This window comes from Apostichopus japonicus, chromosome 11 (assembly GCF_037975245.1).
Source record: "Apostichopus japonicus isolate 1M-3 chromosome 11, ASM3797524v1, whole genome shotgun sequence".
In the NCBI taxonomy this organism is placed as follows: domain Eukaryota; kingdom Metazoa; phylum Echinodermata; class Holothuroidea; order Aspidochirotida; family Stichopodidae; genus Apostichopus; species Apostichopus japonicus.
Genome location: NC_092571.1, coordinates 14,197,036 through 14,215,746, shown reverse-complemented (window position 1 = coordinate 14,215,746; position 18,711 = coordinate 14,197,036). Strand labels below are relative to the sequence as shown.

General features: G+C 39.0%; 2 long non-coding RNA genes across 2 annotated transcripts in view; both read left to right on the top strand.

The window, feature by feature from the left end:
• The first annotated feature begins 1,574 nt into the window (after positions 1-1,574).
• LOC139975694 (uncharacterized) overlaps positions 1,575-18,711 on the top strand; it is a 139,977-nt gene continuing 122,840 nt past the window's right edge. Inside the window, exon 1 of the long non-coding RNA XR_011795837.1 lies at positions 1,575-1,672. This is a non-coding gene — a long non-coding RNA (uncharacterized lncRNA). The remainder of the gene's footprint in view (positions 1,673-18,711) is intronic.
• Positions 8,316-15,856, top strand: LOC139975700 (uncharacterized). The gene is made up of 3 exons (XR_011795846.1): positions 8,316-10,155; positions 11,273-11,378; positions 12,596-15,856. It is a non-coding gene; the product is annotated as an uncharacterized lncRNA (long non-coding RNA).

Sequence of the window (18,711 nt, the reverse complement as noted above, 5' to 3'; positions counted from 1 at the left end):
CGTACCAAAGGAAGCATGAAGGACACCACCCCAACTATAGGTACATAATCGGCATTCTCTTCAGTTATGCGAATTTTCTGAAGGCAAACGTAGTCGACATCAATACACTTACAATATTGAAACATGTAACACCCTCACATTTGACTATGACGATGACTCCAACCGTTTCACGTGGGTTCGTTCCCTTATTTCATGCCGACCTTCAGGCTAGCCTCCCAACCTCATCAAACCAATCCATTCCATTTGGGGATCCGCAATTGTCGGGAGGGATAAGTGACAACAGGAATTTCCACAAGGGATGTGGAAGGGCGAGTAGCAGCATGGGACCCACCGGCACCAAACACGCAGGGGTCACCTGGTCCTCCACCTTTGTAAATTGAAGCAGAACAGGTCCCGTTGCCTGCTGCACCTCGCGCTTTCGCCACGCTTTATATGACAAGGGGCAGGCTCGAAAAACATGACCCTCCTTTCCACACAGCAAGCAAACTACCTTGCTTGGGCAAATAGCACTGTCAACCGCCCATTTTTATTGGTGAAGTCATCTGCCTCATGACCAGTCCCACTCTGCTCTAATCAGCATAACCATAAAAAAAATGTAATTTTTCGCGGAATATTGCTTTCTAGTTTACAAGAGTTGCTGGAGAGAGTCGATAGATCACACATTGAACGACGTACTTAAGGACAAACGGAATATCAAGTGCGACGTTTCCATTTTGTGGGTCGGGTGGAGAAGGGGGGGGGGGGGGCGATGGATATCACAGCATAACATCTGATGTGAGGTGGTGTGAGGCTTACCATTTAATATTTGTGACTGTGTGTGGGAGTGAAGTTAAGTTTCTTTAGAAACGTGTGGAGTTTTATTTCAACGGATTATGAGATTAACAATTTATCAATTGATTATTCATTGGTTCATATTACGTTGTCGGCGTCCATAATGAATGAGCCAGGGGTCGGCTTTTCTATTTGGTGGGTAAGGGAGGAGGGGCGATGTGTACCACATGGTAGCATCTGATGTGATGTAGTGTGAGGTTCACCATTTAATACTTGTGACTGTGTGTGGGAGTAAAGTAAAGTTTCTTTAGAAACGTGTGGAGTTTTATTTCAACGGAATATGAGAGTAAAAATTTATCAATTGATTATTCAATGGTTCATATCACGTTGTCGTCGTCCATGACGAATGAGCCAGGGGTCGGAAAATGGAGCATTTTTGTCTGCATATATACAATTTGTAAGAAGCATACCCCTATAATAATCAATATCATCATGTGAGCCCTTTTCCATGTAAATAGGTTAGCGGAGTTTACACAACATTTAAGTAAACTGGATGATACATATCTACTAACTGCAAAATGATAAAAAAAATCAGTTTGACGAAACCTTGAATTGAGACTGCATTGAGAGCTAAGCAAAGCAATCTAGTGTATCACATTTTATTAAGTTAGTAAATATACTTCACAAACAAGTATTATTTATGAAACAATTTTTTCATGTCGAAGAACATTCACCCCTTTGCAGTGAATATAATCCACTTACGTATTATGGTTGCTGATATTAACATATTTACATATCTTAATGTCATCTCTACAGACACGAACAACATAATGAAGTTGGTGATGATCGTAATTGCTGTAGTACTCGTCCTGTCTGTGATAATCATCGTATATTTCTACAGGTAAGCAAAGTAATACGTTATAGATCGACAGAAATATAGTTCAACTACGAATGAAACTACACACAATTTCATTCATAGTATGCCTTGTGTCTGCGTATCGTTTTTAACCTTTAAAATAGGAATAAGTGATAAATTGCTATTTTATGTATTTTGGCGTTGATTATCCAGAATAAATATGAAATGTATAGACAGAGTTTCCCACTGGAACCAAATGTGTTTGAAAACTTAGACACCTATGCAGAGAAAGAAATTATCGTACTTTTCCATGAACGAAATATATAAAAACATACTTCATCCAATTCCTAATTTGAGTCATTTTCGCTAAATTTAACCTTTCGGTTGATGGGCCATCAACTATTTCATTACATTCTATTAAATATAGTATTACTATCTTTTAAATATATATTGTAAATAAAATTATAAATAAAATGCGATAAAATAAATATCTGTGCTTAAAGCAGTTGTTTGAATTGAATATAATTAACACATCAATAACTGAACGATGACATCAAATGTTAATATCTTTAAACAATATGGTAGGATTGGTAAAATTTAATTTCAATTTTAAAATCAAAAATTTTGACCTGGTCTCAAAGTTGGGAAACTACTTCACCCAAAAGTTGTTACGTATGTATCCAATAAAAGTAGTTAATTGTCGTATTTTTTCTTTTTCTTGGGCAATCCGTTACTCAGTTTGGGGGAGTGGTGGGAGATGTGGGGGGGGGGGGGGACTTCATTAGATTATCCGTCGTTCTTCCATAAATGTTCGTTTTTTCAATCCCAAAATTTCAACTAGAAAGCAATATACTGACAGCGCGGAATTAAAGTTTTCTATTTTATTCCTCGAAATTGTCGTGTAAATGCGTTATTTTTCCAAGAATAATGATTGTAATTTTCTATTGTCGAGATGGAACAACTGTCTTATCTAAATATTGTTATTCGCTTGTCTTTCAGTTGCGTAGCTTGGTCTTTCTATATATTTCCTTTTCGTATAAATATTATATAGTATTATATAAAATAGAGTTGAACTCCACCGGTATATCCCAGACCAGAACATATCTGCCCACCTTCTGTCTACAATAGGATGCTCTTTCCGCTATGGATCATAGATTCAAGTAGATACTTACACTGAGATTATCAATCGAACATTTGCAATCCTACAATCCGACGATGCTTTATGCGATTTGGAGGGGAGATTATATACCAAACTTCCATGCTAGAGACATTTTCCGCAAATTGATTTGACTTGTTGTCAATGGCTTTACTTTATATCAACAATATGTTGTTTGGTTGTATATGTCACTCCGCCGTTTCAAATATTTCCTTTTCATAAAAAATATTTTATAGAACTTGCAATGGATTAGTGTTGAAACTCATGGGAATGACTACTTCCGGATACAAATCTGACCGAAGTGTTGCGTACAATCGGAGACACGGAAGGAGACTATTCATTGTATTTGGTATTTTCATTCATAACCTTTAACTGGAACGCGACATTGCAAAGTAAGTCGTCTGCAGGAACGGCTGTAACTAAGTAATTTCTTGCAAATGTAGTGACCTTATTCGATTGTAGGAAATTGCTATGCTTCTATGATGTTTCTTCTTCACAAAAGTCAGACAAGAATTGAACCGGAGACATGTATATGTCCTTACATACATATACAATATGTCGTCTAGGGCGCGCTTGAAGCTTACGGAATCGTCGTCTTCGTAGTTTTGCCCCACTGCCCTCTCATGGCCCATACACTTTCAGTTGCCACTTTGAACGTGAATGGCATGAGGGATCATCGCAAGCGCAGTCGCATTTTCCAATATTGTCAATCAATGGAGGTCGACTGCGTTTGCCTGCAAGAAACACATATTTTGGAAGAAGATGTCCCTCTATGGGCTTATGAGTGGGGTGGTGAGCTGCATGCTTCGTTTGGTTCGTCTTCATCCTGTGGCACTGTCATCCTTCTGTCAGCTCGTCAGGCGGGTTGTGCCACTAGGGTGGAGACGGATCACGAGGGCCGATTGGTTTGCATTCTATTCAAGTATCCACAGGGTAACATCGCCATTTGCAATGTGTATGCTCCCAATCGGCCTTCTGCTAGACGAGATTTTTTTAACACGCTGCCTTCCTTTGTTCCTGGTAGTGCGCCGTGTGTCATGGTCGGAGACTTTAACTGTGTCCCAGACTCGGGTCTTGACAGACTCGGAACTTCTGTGTCTGCAAGTCCCGATGCTGGGATCACAGAATTGGACAGATTCACTTCGGCACACCTTTTAGCTGATGTCTGGAGGCATATGCACCCGTGTAGTACGGTATATACGTGGGTGAGGCCTAACGGTGAAGATGCCTCCAGGATAGATCGAGTGTATGCGCCCGTAAGTTTTAAATTTTCGGGTTGCGAGACGCTCAGCTGTCCGCTATCTGACCATGACACTGTAGTAGCACGTTTTGTTTTGCCTTCCATTTTCCCGATCGGGCGGGGCCTATGGAAGCTTAACTGTCGGATTCTTGGCGAGGCAGAGTTCCGCCAAGGTTTCGAGACCAGGTACAAAGGATGGCAAACATTGAAGCCGGCCTTTGCTTCTACATCTCAGTGGTGGGATGATGTCAAGTTGCGCATCAAACGCTACGCAATTCAGTATTGCGTGACCCGCGCACGGCGTCGAAGAGAGAAAATTCTCGAAGCTGTGCGCGGAGGTGAAGTTTGGCGACCCTTCGGCAGTCATCGCTTTGCAGACTTATCTCGATGAAAAGTATCACGGTGCCCGCGTCAGGGCCCGTGTCGAAGCGGTGGAAGCCGAGGAGCGCCCTTCACTGAGGTTTTACCAGTCCGTTAGCTCATCGGCGGGTGAGAGACGCGTCCCGTCTGTGCGCGCTACCGATGGGACCGTGGTCAGTGACCCTCACGGCATTGCCCGCGTATATAAAGAGTATTATTCGAGTTTGTTTACGCGTGGCAATGTTGACTTGTCGGCATAGGCTGATTTATTGAGGGGAATCTCTAAAACCGTTCCCCACGATGTCAATGATATTTTGGGGGGCGGAATAACCACTGTTCAGCTTTGGAGGGCACTTTCGAAGATGAAGAATGGCAAGTCCCCGGGTTCGGACGGGCTTCCGAGGGAGTTCTACCGAACCTTCTGGGCAATAATAGGACCCGACATCAGAGCCGTCTTCGAGGACGCCTTCCAAAACAGACTGTTAAACCAAAGTCAACGTCTGGGCATTATTACTTTGCTGCCAAAGTCTGGGTACCCCTTGGATCCCCAAAACAAGCGTCCGATCACCTTGTTAAATGTGGACTACAAGTTGCTGGCTAAGGCTTTGTGCAACCGCCTTGCACTGGCTATGCCGCATCTTGTTGGTGATCTCCAGACTTGTGCAGTGAAGGGTCATTGCATCCAGCAGAACTTGTGGTTGATGCGCGACTTGACCGACTTTGTTATTGAGCGTGATCTGCCATGTGCATTGGTGTCTCTGGACCAGCAGAAGGCTTTTGACATGGTGGATCGCGGTTTTTTAATGAATGTATTGGAGACGTTTCGGTTGCACCCGGTTTTTCGTAAATGGATTTCTGTTTTGTATCAAGAAAGTTTCAGTTCTGTTATTGTAAATGGGTTTTGTTCGGAGGTTTTTAACGTAGAGAGGGGGGTGCGCCAGGGGTGCCCTCTGTCTCCATTACTTTATGTTTTGTTTAGCGAGTCCCTCTCTCGTCTTTTGGAAAGGGATTCCAAACTTGTTCCACTCGTTGTGCCAGGGGGTGCCAAAGTGAAATGCGTTCAATATGCAGATGACGTAACGTGTGTTGTTTCGAGTCTGGGCTCCTTTCGTGCCCTCTCGCAGGATTTATTTATCTTTGAGAGAGCTACCGGGGCGAAGTTGAATCCGGAAAAGACAAAGGGCCTTCGCCTTGGTAGCTGGAGATACAGAGACTTACCATTCGGTGCGTCGTGGTCGGATCAGAATATCAACATTAATGGTATATGGTTCGGCTACGATGCACCTTGTGACGTCACCTGGAACGAGAGGGCTGAGGTATTTGAGAGCAGGCTCGAAGCCTTTGGCACCCGCTGGCTTTCGATCCTAGGGAAAGTCACCGTAATTAATCGTTTTGTTTCGCCCATCTTGTGGTACCCGGGCGCGGTGTATCCAATTCCGCGTCGAGTCCTGGTGAGGTTGGAGAGAGCGATATTTTCATTCATTTGGTCGGGTGGTACAGAGCTTGTCAAAAGGGCGGTAATGTACCAAAAACTGGAGAAGGGTGGGTTGGGGTGGTTCATCTGGGAAGTAAATTGACCTTTTTTGTTATTTAAGCAGTTGTTTGTAGCGGTAACTGACCCAGGGTTGCCTTGTTCATATTTTGTACGTTTTTGGGGCGGTTTGCACCTGCGTCGATGGGTTCCGGCGCTGTGTAGCAACAGAGAACTGCATAGTAGTACTCCAAACAGGGTGGTGCGTGTCATCTGCTCCGCTCTGATTGAGTTGCCCCCTGTTGACCTGTCACAGCCGGCCCTCGTTCACAGTTCGTTGCGGGATAAGGCCTTGAATGCAATTTTTGTCCAGGGACGTCATTCTGCCGAAGTATGGCGTTCGGTGCATTCAAGGCTGAATGGTTGCAGGCTCCGTGATCTCGCATGGAGAGTTGCACACGGTGCCTTGGTGACCAACCTAAAAAGATATCATTGGGGATTCGGTGATGGACTGTGCCCTAGGACCGGCTGTGACAGCTTAGAGAGTACTGCCCATGTTTTTTGGCATTGTTGCTTTGTAGTAAACTTATGGGAGTGGTTCCAGACCTGGACCGACCGTGTTACGGGAGACCGTTCTTGGTCGGTGGGGCAGGGCTTTATTTTATATGGGGTAGACCCTCCAGTTTGTTCGGTAGCTGTGTTGCACCGCATCATTTTTGTTTGCTCTGTTGTAAAAAAACATGTTTGGCGGAATAGATGTAATATGGTTTTTAGGGGGAAATTTGCCAGTTGGCAGGGAGTCCTGGAGGCGGTTAAGTCTGACATTCGCCTTCAAATTGAAGGCGATTTTCGCCGTTTATCTGGGGCTGCCTTTTTTGGACGCTGGTGTGCTGGGGAGGGTTTTTTCGTTTCGCTGCGTGCGGGTCGTCCATTTGTAGGTTTTTGAACGTTTGAGTGGGGAGGGGGGTGGGCGTTTTGTCTCTGCAGGTCGGCGGGCATATGTTTATTTGGCTCGCTAGACCTGAGTTTCGTTTGTCAGAATAGGATAGTTCGGTAGTGCCGTTTGGCCGTGACGTTTTGTATCCCGCATGGCGGGTCACGTAAAAAGCACATATACAATGGGATACACTTTTCTACATGGATACTGGAAAAAATCTTTATTTTGTGCAAGTATATACTTACAAGGATATTACCAACTGTAATGTCATAATATTGTTTTTTTCCAATCCAAAACCTTAAACAGGAACGCAGCACTGGAACAATAATTTGTGGGTGGCCATGAACGCCAATCGTATAAAGGAGTCAAAGATAGATCGAACTAGAATTTGCCTTTATGTAGATTTGCCATAAATATTATATAGTACTTAGATTATAGTTGAACATCACCGAGATATCACAGAGCGGCTATATATCTGTTCGTACTGTTGTGTACAAATGAAATGTTCCTTTCTATATGGATGATAACTTCAATCGTTCTTTACTCCAAGTAGATATTCACACGGAGAATATCAGTCAAACGTTCATGATTTGTTATCAAGCCTAGTCATGTGGAAAATGAGACAAAATAATTCATTCTCTGTTACTAACGCACAACATGAACACATTTGATGATTCATCGAACTGAAATCTATCAATATGGATGGTTTACCTTTCCTGTCTTCCTCTTCGTAATGCTCCTGCTAGCGAAACTTTCCGCATGCTGATTGTGTATCTGTGTATTCTGTGTATTATAGGATGCCTTTACAAATGTTTCCGTTTCATAAAAGTATTATATAGTACTTCGTTAAGTGTTCAAACTCATGGAGACAACTCACAGCGGAGACAAATCTGGCCGTAATATTGCGTACAATCAGCTGTTTGTGGATATGTATCATAGATTCAAGCGTTATACATTCCAAGTAGAATAATCACCATCGTAAGTTCATGATATGTTTTCAATCCTATTTAAACTAAGATTTCATAATGAACAGATTTTCCATTTTTCAGTATTAGTTTTTGTTTTGTTCCTGCTAACATTTCACAGATAAAAGTTTATATTTGTATTGCCAAAGAGGACCAACTATCAGATAAACAGCTTGTTCTTTGGTTGTCGGAGTTGAGCTTTTCTTTCAAAATCAATATAATATAGAACTTAGATTAAAATTAAACGAATTTGGGTAGTCCAGTCCTAATCTTTTCACGGAACGGGCCATTGTAAACAAAATTTTGCGGCAACATCGTTAACGCACAGTTTAAAGACAGTTGAATATTTATGGAGACGAGATCTTGCGATGTAGTGATTTTTCATTTTCATATTATTCTTCGCAATGTTCCTGCTAGCGTCGTTTTTCAAAGAGAACTGATTGATATTTTTAGGTCAAGCTGTTCTTATTCGAAGTTTTATGCCTTCTCTGATATTTCTTCTTCATAAATATCATATAGATATCTGTCCGTAAGTTTTTGTACGATGGGATTTCAGATATGGATTCAATCGTTATTTATATCAAGTAGATACTCACACGGAGGTTTTCCAACCCTAAACATTGTACAGGAACGCGACATTGCAACATTAATCTGAGGTGCTTTTTACGTGACCCGCCATGCGGGATACAAAACGTCACGGCCAAACGGCACTACCGAACCATCCCATCCTGACATCTGAGGTAGTTAACCTACAGTGTAAAAGCAGTTGGAGAATTTTTAATCTGGTATAATTCGTCGAAATGTTCCTGATAATGTATTTTCCCGAGAGCACTGAATGGATTTGTTTTTCAAGATGAACCTATTGTCAGATGAAAAGATTGTTTTCGGTTGTGAGATATTTGGGATGTGGGATATTTTACTTTCATATAAATACTATTTAGTACTACGATTACAATTGAACGTCACTGAGCATGTACCTTAACGGTGACATATCTGCCCGTACCATTCTCTGATGGATCATGGATTCGATAGTTACTAATACCAAAGCATAGTAATAAAAACGGAGATTGTCCATTGTACATATAGAATTTGGGTTTTTCAATCCTAAACTTTTAACTGGAAAGTGACATTGCAGACTATGTCTGCGGAAAGTTAACGAACCGCTTAAAAACAGTTGAATATATGTTGAACTGAATTTAGTGGCAATCCCCGTTAAGGAAAAACACTACAATGCACATCATCTTTATTGTTGCCGGATGTATTGGGGTCCACGAGTATACAATCATATAATAATAATAAGCTGTTCGAGTACATATTACGTTGAGCAGCAGTCATCACTACGTCTCTCTCGAAGTATATCAAATGAGGGGCTTGGATGTGACTATAACCTTGTGAACGTTGGTAATAGGATGTACAACATATTCACTGTAAAGTGGTATAAAGTGAATTATGTCTTGCTTTATAGCATTTCATATTTAAGGTTCCCGTAGACTGTTATACCAGATGAAACATTGACTAAAGGTAGATTTTACGTATCAAATTTTGTCAGTATCTTTCATCAGTAAAAAACATGCGTTCATAAAGCCTCTGAATATTGTTCACACACTGACTTTGTTTGAAACTTGGGTGTATTGAAGACTTCTCTCTGATGTAAATTTTATAGGATTTTGTTAACGAACGACAGTGTCATGTACTCCACCCAGTCACTGACATATGAGTATGCTATTAACTTGAATATGAGAGATAGAGAGAAAAACATCGATCAATTATTAACAGAGGGGAAAGTTAAAAACTGCTTAGTGTGAATAGTCTTTTTAAGTGAAAGTATAAAGTGATTCTGTGTCATGTTCGTTAAACGAAAACACCTATTCATGAGAGTTTATATATGCTGATTTGAACAATGTTTCTATTCTTACGCAACTGGCATTGTGTGGGTATTTTTAGTCTTTTACAAAGTAATAATTGTAATATTGCAATTGTAATACAACGCTTAATCTTTCGGAGAAGTTTCTTAATTATACCTTATTAAAATTTTAATTGCTATGCTGTGAAAAAAAAACAAGGAAATGAATATTAAGGACCATAGTACAGACGGTCAAGTGAAGACTATGCATGTATAATTTATACATCAGGCGAACGGTTCAGATAGTCATACATATAGTTCATAAACTTTGCTTAAAAAATTGTGAATGCTTTTTTTTAAGGAAACGTCGCCCAGGAAAGGATCTGGGCACGAAACCAAACTACCAAACAACTGATCCGCTCTCAGCCCCAGTCCCCTTGCATCGAGACTGTGACTGTGTGATCATCGTCGGGATGTTCATCACCATTCCCTCGAAAGGGAAAAGAACGGATACTACACATGATCTTAGCCAATGATGTAAACGATTTTGAGTTTTGTAAGCTTTGACATTTGAATGAAAAAGGAGGAGTTTATTGTCTATCCATTCTTGAATTTCTTCCTATAGTAAGTTTTAATCAACCAAGTCCTAAAACTACGTTAGATACATAGCGATAGTCGAATATATTCTGTACAACGCTCCCTATAAGGTCACATAAATTACAAGAGACAAAGTAAAACACAATAGTCATCTTAACTTATTAAGTATATCACATGACAAGATAATCACAGAAGGGAAAATGATAGCATTTAATATAAATATACCTTTAAAAACAGATCCAAATTGTAGAACACTTACACTTGACGATATCAAGTTTTTTTTTTATTGTGGCTGTATTTTCCTTTATTAGAGTTAAGGGTTTTAAATGTTTCCATGGTTCTGGAAATATCATTTTAAAATAATTGAGTAGGCTGTATAGATAATAGTTTGGTGTTTAAGGATATTTTTTATATTATCATTCAGCATTCGTGATCATATTTTGCTCTAAGAGACGTTTCTTGGTATCGTCTGACTAGCCAATAAGTTGAAAGAAATGTCAAATTATTGATCTTTCCGTAGGATAGATTTTACTATGACTATTCTTCAGGATTGCAGATGTGCTATTACTTCTTTCCTCGGTTCTGTACATATCCATTTGAGTGGTTTCTGATTGAAATATTAGGTTTTTATTTTATTGATTCTAGATATAGTGTAGGTGTTTAAGAAGTTATGGATCTATTCCTCTTGGTGTTGGGGATACTGTGATGTCGTGTTTTAGAGATACATCGTATAATATGTTAAAATTTTCTTAAGTAAGATTAACTATATTGTTTCTTAGCATAGGTTAATTATCATTAGTTATTTTGGGGGTTTTCATCACATTGCTTTCAACGGTTCTAGATGTATCGTTTTGGTATTTGTGTTTCAAAAATTATAATTAATGTAGCGTATTAGCGGTCTGGATATAATGATTGGTATTTGTCAATCTAGATGCATTGTACCATAATGGTGTTTAAATTAGTTAAACTAATTTGAATACTTCATCTTTACACCATTATTGCACGACTCTTGATGTACCGCATTGTTCAAAGGTCTAATTAACTTTTCCAGTCACGGACTATTTTTTCTGTTGCAGATGTCCGGTTGGCACGTTATTTACAGAGATGCTGTAGAAAACAGGATCACCTATCAGGAACTTTCCAAAAGATGACCCGAGTTCTATCTGAAGTGACGCTCACCCGGTACTTACTGAGGTTCCAATTTGTTAGTCTCCGTATCACAATTTACCTTGCCAGTAGGTTTCCTATCTCTTAGGGCACTTCTCGGAACCTTATGAAACTACCCTCGTGACACTCGCTTGGTACCTTCAACACTTCTCACTTTATTTAATTTATAATAATAACAAGTCTCATCTGATATGCACAGTAAAGCTCTTATAAGGAACATCTAAGATGTTCGAACATCGAAAAAGTTGGTACGCACCGTAGCACTCCACTTTTCGCTTAACCTTACGTCTTGTTTTTCCTGGGATTGTTATGGTGGAAATAAGTCAGACTATAAGACCTTGACAGATTGAAACACAAATATCAAGCACTCTGACTGCTTTTGTTACAACATCAACTTTGGTGAAGCTATCGCGGAAAGGAAATCTGACATCATTTTGCATAACTTTTTACCAGGAATGTCATAATTTAAAGTAGGAACGTTTCTTTAAACTACTACGCCTATACCAATCTCCTCGGCCTAAGCGCAACCCATTGTTTACGCTGACATTGGTATGCTTCAAACGTGATTCTCGGTTACGTCCTAGTAATATTTATTTTACTTACCTTTTAATTTTTTCTATTACTTTATTAAAATAATGATAACATTTATTACACAAAATCTCTGCAAGTAAATTATAACTGCAATGCCCAGTATAATGGCGCGCTTCTTTCATACCTGCAATCGGTAAGTAGCTTTGCTAGCCTAATGACGCTAACATTCAGCGGATTGAGAGAAATACACGTTATTCATTGGAAATGAATACATCTATGATTCACTATAATCCACATAGTTAGCTAAGGTTCTAGTACTTTTCCTTTGTCTCAAATATTTACTCCATATTAGAACAACATACTAAATGATATATAATGTAATCTTAAATAAAAAAACATAATTTGTTTTCAAAGTAGAAAACGAGGGCAGCTCACATGCACATACTTCAGGAACATGTGAGATCAAAGCATGTTCAATAAATGCGTAACGAACAGTATTTTTCCTTATCCATGTTGTGTGTATCGTTACTGCGTCACTGATACAATTATTAATTTCGTATTCAATGAAATTTATCGGATGTGATGAACAAGCACTCCGTACTGACACATACAGCGATCTCATTGTGTTTAACTCGAAGAAGATTAATCATGTTACTGCTTATCGAACTATTAATGATATTTCTTTTTTCCTCTCGTTGAAGCATTCATCGTCTTCACCGGGACCGGCGATATGACATCGGTGAGCTTACTTACGATTCAAGAACTGTAGAAGACTTGCTCAAGTTTAAATTTGATGTCGATCCAGATGAATTTTGTTATCACAGCAGCTGATTCATGAGTGGAGGTCTACACCACCTGCCTACATGGGAGGCAGCTTCAACTACCCAAGTCCGATCCCTTTCCTTAAAAAAAATATGGATTCGCCCCATTTGAAAGTTTGATATCGCTCACGAAACACGAGAACATATCAAATGAGAAACAATCTTTGTGACGCAGCAGGTTTTCTGGAAAACATATTTTGGGGAAGAAAGTGATATTAAAAGAAATGAGAGGGCTAATTCAACTAGCACACCAACTTTGAATGTTCAAAGAGAGTAAGAACTCTGGGAGACGTGATTCGTGTTAACTAGTAACGTTGTTTAAAACTTAGGAACGTTAAAACATTGTAAATATTCTTGTAAGATGGGAACTGAAAAAAACGAAATGGATGATAGATGCTTGGGTAGCGTTAAAGGATATGTAGTGAGGGATTAAAAATCCATCATTCACATAGCATACAGATACTGTCCGTATAACCCGAAGATCAAAAAGTATAAAGAACAAGAAAGAAATAATAGAGATCACTTTATCAATATATATTTAGTAGATATTGTGAAACATGCGAATATGTTCACTACATTTTTGTCCATAAACTGAGAATCCTTCAAAAAATCTGTTCACGTAACGATAGAAACTAACTGTGTATTAATTTCGTGTATATACAATGTCTTTAAACACATATACAGTAATAATAAGATTTGCCAATGACAGGCAGAGTGTGTTACCTACATATTGCATATGACGAATATCTTTATTTACCATTGAACAGAGATTTTTCTTTGTAGGGATTTTTTAAACACATTCAAGACAGCTCGGCAGTTACGAAAGGAGTAACAAAAACATTTGTAAGTTTATAATACCATTACTCTCCCTTTTTTGTCAGGTCCATTAACGTAAGAGCGTTCTGAGTATGTCCATATGGTTAGCTTTCTAGAACCTTTGATGGAGTGTAGTGGCCAATTGCCTAAGGCGTCGCATTCGTGATCCAAGAATTGCTGGTTCGATTCCTGCCTAGTTCATTACGTGTTCGATTCCTGCCTAGTTCATTACGTTGTGTCCTTGGGCAGATGCTTTATCTCACTTGCCTCTCTCCACCCAGGGGTTAAATGGGTACCTTTGAGGTAACTGATGCCGACTGGAGCGATTGTCTCTGGGACAGGTTATCATTGACCAGGGATAATATAACGTCTGTAAAGCGCTTTGAGATCTATCGCTGGTATAAAGCGCTATATAAAAAGCAAATATTATTTTCTTTTCTGGTCTGGGCCCTGCAGGCTTGTCGTTAAGTGTAAGGCCCTTGTTCTGTCATCCCAACAAATTAGCTCTGATATTACTTCAAACCAAACTACGTAATCCTCCCAGGGTGTTGAGCCATAAACTGAGGGCGCTTTTACTCTGGGAGCACTCGAAATGAGGGTCTAGGCTCACACCGCGGGTGCCACATTCTTTTCCAACTGGTTTTCTATCATTATAGACAAGCTCCGATAATTATCTCCTTCATGGATACCCTGCTCTCATACCAGATCGCAATTCGTTTATTCTAAAAGCTCTTTCAGCGAATGCTTCATAGTCTCTTCCTTTGGACTACCCCACGGTTGTTCTAGGCTTGCTGTTTGTCATATTCATGCCTTCAAGCTATCCTATCCAGTTGTCTTGTAATTTTGTTTAACCACCGGAACGCAGTTCTCGTTCTGTCTGCCATTGAGCTACATTTTTGGTCCCCCAGAGCCTCTGGACTCACATGAAAGTCAGCCAATCTGTCACCGTCCCCTTTATCTCCCGGCCAGGCCCGTCTTGGTCTTTCGTTGGTTGCATCCCTTCCCAGGATCTATCCGGCACGTATACATCAGGGATGTTCTCTTCTGGAGGTGACTACGTAGCTGGCTGTTCACCACAGTCTGGTCAAAGCGGTTGGTACCAGACATCTAGATTCGTTCCACACCAGAAACAGAATCCCACCGCTGCCACCAATGGGAACCTGTCTCGAGACCAACCGGAGAGAAGGGCGGTAGATGGGGGACGGGTACAAATTAACTCTAAATCTGGAAGCAGACACCAGAGTTGTAATATTAAAAAAGGTATAATACCTCATCTCGTTCTAATATTACATCGTATATGTTACATATATACATTGGTCTAGTAGGGAGAAGTACTCGTCTTGCACCCGACCGACAACGAAATAACCTTAATTACCCCGGAAATTCCCCTCCCCGTAAACACTCCCTCCCTGCATAAACTTTAAAAATGGCGTCGACCAATCAGAGACTACCTGTACAGAGCTACAGTGCGCTGCGACCAATGGGGTCGGCTCACACACACCCACCTCCCTGACTGCCTTAGCCAAGTACGAGAATACAGCGAAATAAGAAAATTACGCAATCAGTTTTCGTTCCGGATAAACATCTCTCGTAGCCATCGCGGAGCTCAACAGATGTAACCTCTGAGGAAACTAAATGTGCTTTTTACATGACCTGCGGGATCCAAAACGTCACGCCAAACGGCGCTACCCAACCAGCCCACTCTGACATCAGGATCCAACTAAGGGTCAACCAATATACAATCATATCAAGTGAATATTATAATACTGAGAATGCATGGAATTGTCATCAATAAGCCAATCTAGAATAAAAGTATTTCAAATAAGGGGCTTGGATGTGACTATCATCTTGTGAAGTTGGTTATAAGATTTTCCAAAAATACATTGTAAAGTGTCACGTTAATCGTGTCTTGACTTACAGCATTTCCATATTTAAGGTCCTCCTAGACTTTTAAACCAGATGAAACATTACTAAAGGTAGATTGTTCGGATCAACAGTGAACCCGTATCAAATGATACGTGTATATAGCAGTGGCGTAGAGGTTTTGGCGCCCGGGTGCAAGAGTAGAAAATTGCGCCCCCACTCTACTGAAGTCGTTACAGCCCCCTCCTACGCTTATGATATTTCCACCTTTCGAAATCTACTGCCTTGGAACTGTATACTGAAATACCCGAAATTACCGTGACATGTAGTCATTACAGAATACAGAACAGAATTTTAAAAAAAAAGAGAAAACGGTCAAAATGGACTGGAGAAATCACAATCTATAAATTTGTAATTAAAAAAACAACTACATTCAGTTCAGATTCTATAACTGGAAAATATTCATGCCTGAAGACAAACATCAATTCATCATGTTTTTCTAAAAAGTGTTTTTTTTTACTCACATTCTCCCATTTCAGTGCCCTCTAAACCTGGGGCACGTGTCCTCCCTTGCCCCCCCCCCAGCTACGCCACTGGTATGTCTTGCCTTTGATCAGCCCAAACGGCTGCGTAAGCTGAAAGTGAGAAACAGGCGTCAATCAAACCTCCGAATATTGTTCACAAACTTATTTAAAATCATATAATAATACTTAATACTTATGTAATCAGTAAAGTGGTATCAAATAATACGTGTATGTTTGGATCTTGTTATTTCATTTGGTTAGCCCAAAGAGCTGCGTTAGCTGAAAGTGTGAAAAAGGCGTCAAGAAGTTTCAAAATGTTGTTTTACTGATTCTATTAAACTATGGGTGTATTGTTGACACCTCTCTGATGTAGCAGAGGTTCACAAGAAATAGTGTCATGTTTAATGGACTTTCGATTTGCTTGATGAAGAAATCAAGTAACAGCATGTTAATGAACGCCAGCGTCATGTACTCTAACAAAAAACAAGACAATATTGATCATTCATTAACGGATGGGAAAGTAAAATTAAACTGCTTTACAGTTATTAGTAGTATTATTTCCTGGGTAAGTGAAAGTATTAATGACACCTAATGTGATTATGTGTCATCTTCGTTAATCGATAGCACCTATTCAGGAGAGTTCATATGCCGATTTAAACAATGTGCTATTTATACGCAACTGTCATGAACTGTGTGAATATTTCTTTTCTTCTACAAACTTATAATATTGCAATTGTAATAAAACATTCGGAGAAGTTTGTTAATTCTACTTTATAGAATTATATATTTCAATACAATTATAATAAAGCAAGGAAATAAAATATTAAGCACCAAGTGAATATCCAATGATTCTTCTTTCATATATATATTTATGCTTTAAAATTGTGAATAATGTAAACGATATCCAGATTTGTAAGCTTTGACAACAATTTGAAAGAAATTTGTCCTATTTATAAGGTAGTTATAATCAACCAAGTCCTAAAACTACGTTTAAACAAAAACGATCATTGAATATATTCTATACAATAACCTTCTTAATGATCCTAAACGGTGACACTAATTAAAAGAGACAACGTGTAATTAATGTTATAAACACAACTTAAATTGTGAACATTTCCAATGTCATTTATGAGAATAAAATACTTTCAATATATTTAAAATGAGTATGCTCTGAATTATGAAAGTAAAACCAGGAAGCAGAATATGTGTCTATATAACCTTTCCTACGAAAACAAGTTACCCAAAACTGTTTCGATCAAGAAATGAAATCACTTCTTATTCTATACAAGATCAAACAATATTCGAAATAAGATACAATGAATATTCACCTGACTTTTTAATCATTGAATCGAATATAAAAGTAAAAACTATAGCTATGCTGAACCAATATTTAAATTTTTAAATGAAAATGAATGGAAACCAACATTTCAAAATTAAGTGTATCATATGACAAGATAATCAGAGAAGAGAAAATGTTAGCATTTATTATATAATATACCTTTACACACCCATCCTTATGGTAGAATACTGACATTTGACAATTACAAGTATTTTCCGACGTTATGTATAGTATAGTTAAGGGTTTGTAAACGTCTCGGTGGTTCTGGAAATATCATTTATAGTATTAGTGCAAGGCTCTATAGACAATCGTTTGGTGTTCAATGTTTTTCTTATATGATCATTTATGATCATATTTTGCTTTAAGAGACTTTTCTTGGTATCGTCTGGCAAGCCATTAAGTTCAAAGAGATTTCAAATTATTAATTATTCCGTCGCACAGAATGAGTATTCTTTACAATTCCAGATGTGCCGTCACTTCTTTCCTCGGTTCTGTACATATCCTTTCTGATTTTGTGATATTTTCTTTTTTATTGATTCAAGATATACTGTAGGTGTTAAAGAGGTTGGGGATCTATTCCTATTGGTGTTTCGGATAATGTGATGTCGTGTTTTAGAGGACTAGTTTACGCTGAACTATTTTATGTTTTAGCGCTGTTGCGTTCATAATTAGTTATTTGGGTTTTATCAATTTGTCAGTTATTTTTCAATTTATATGCATTGTTTCATAATGGTTAAATTAATTTGAATACTTCATCTTTCCACCATTTTGTACCAATCTTGATGTACCGCACTGTGTAAAAGTCTAATTATTTTTCCAGTGACGGACTACTATTTAGTTTGTCATTTACAGTTGATCAGTATGCGGTTGGCGCATTATTTACAGATATGCTATAGAAAACAGGATCAACTTTCAAAAGCATGACCCAACTACCAGCGGTAGAACTCATCTTATATCAATTTGGCGCTCACATCGTACATATTGAGGTTTCAATTTGGTACCCTCCATATCACCGATTCCCTTGACTCTAGGTTCTTATCTAATCGGGCGCTTCGCAGACCTCTTATGATCCAACTTCGTGGTACATTCAACACTCATTTTATTGAATTTATAATAAAGAAAATCTTCTCATTGGCAAGGTGTACAGGTTACTCGCCTAGGTGTCCTCTGATATCTGCCGTATAGCACTTATTCACCGTAGCATTTCACTCTGTGCTAACCCAAACGCCTCGTTTTACCTGGAATAGCTACGGTTTTAAGAATCTACTTTAAATAAAAGTTAATTCACGGTGGTTGACAGATGAGATAAACTTCAAAATTCAGTGAGAGGATCTTCAGGCAAAAAGTCAGACTACAAAACCGTGACAGATTAAAGCACAAATATCAAGCATCCTGCTTGCTTTTGTTTTGTTACTTTTGCTTTCATTGAACTGAAATACACAGCAATTTTGGTG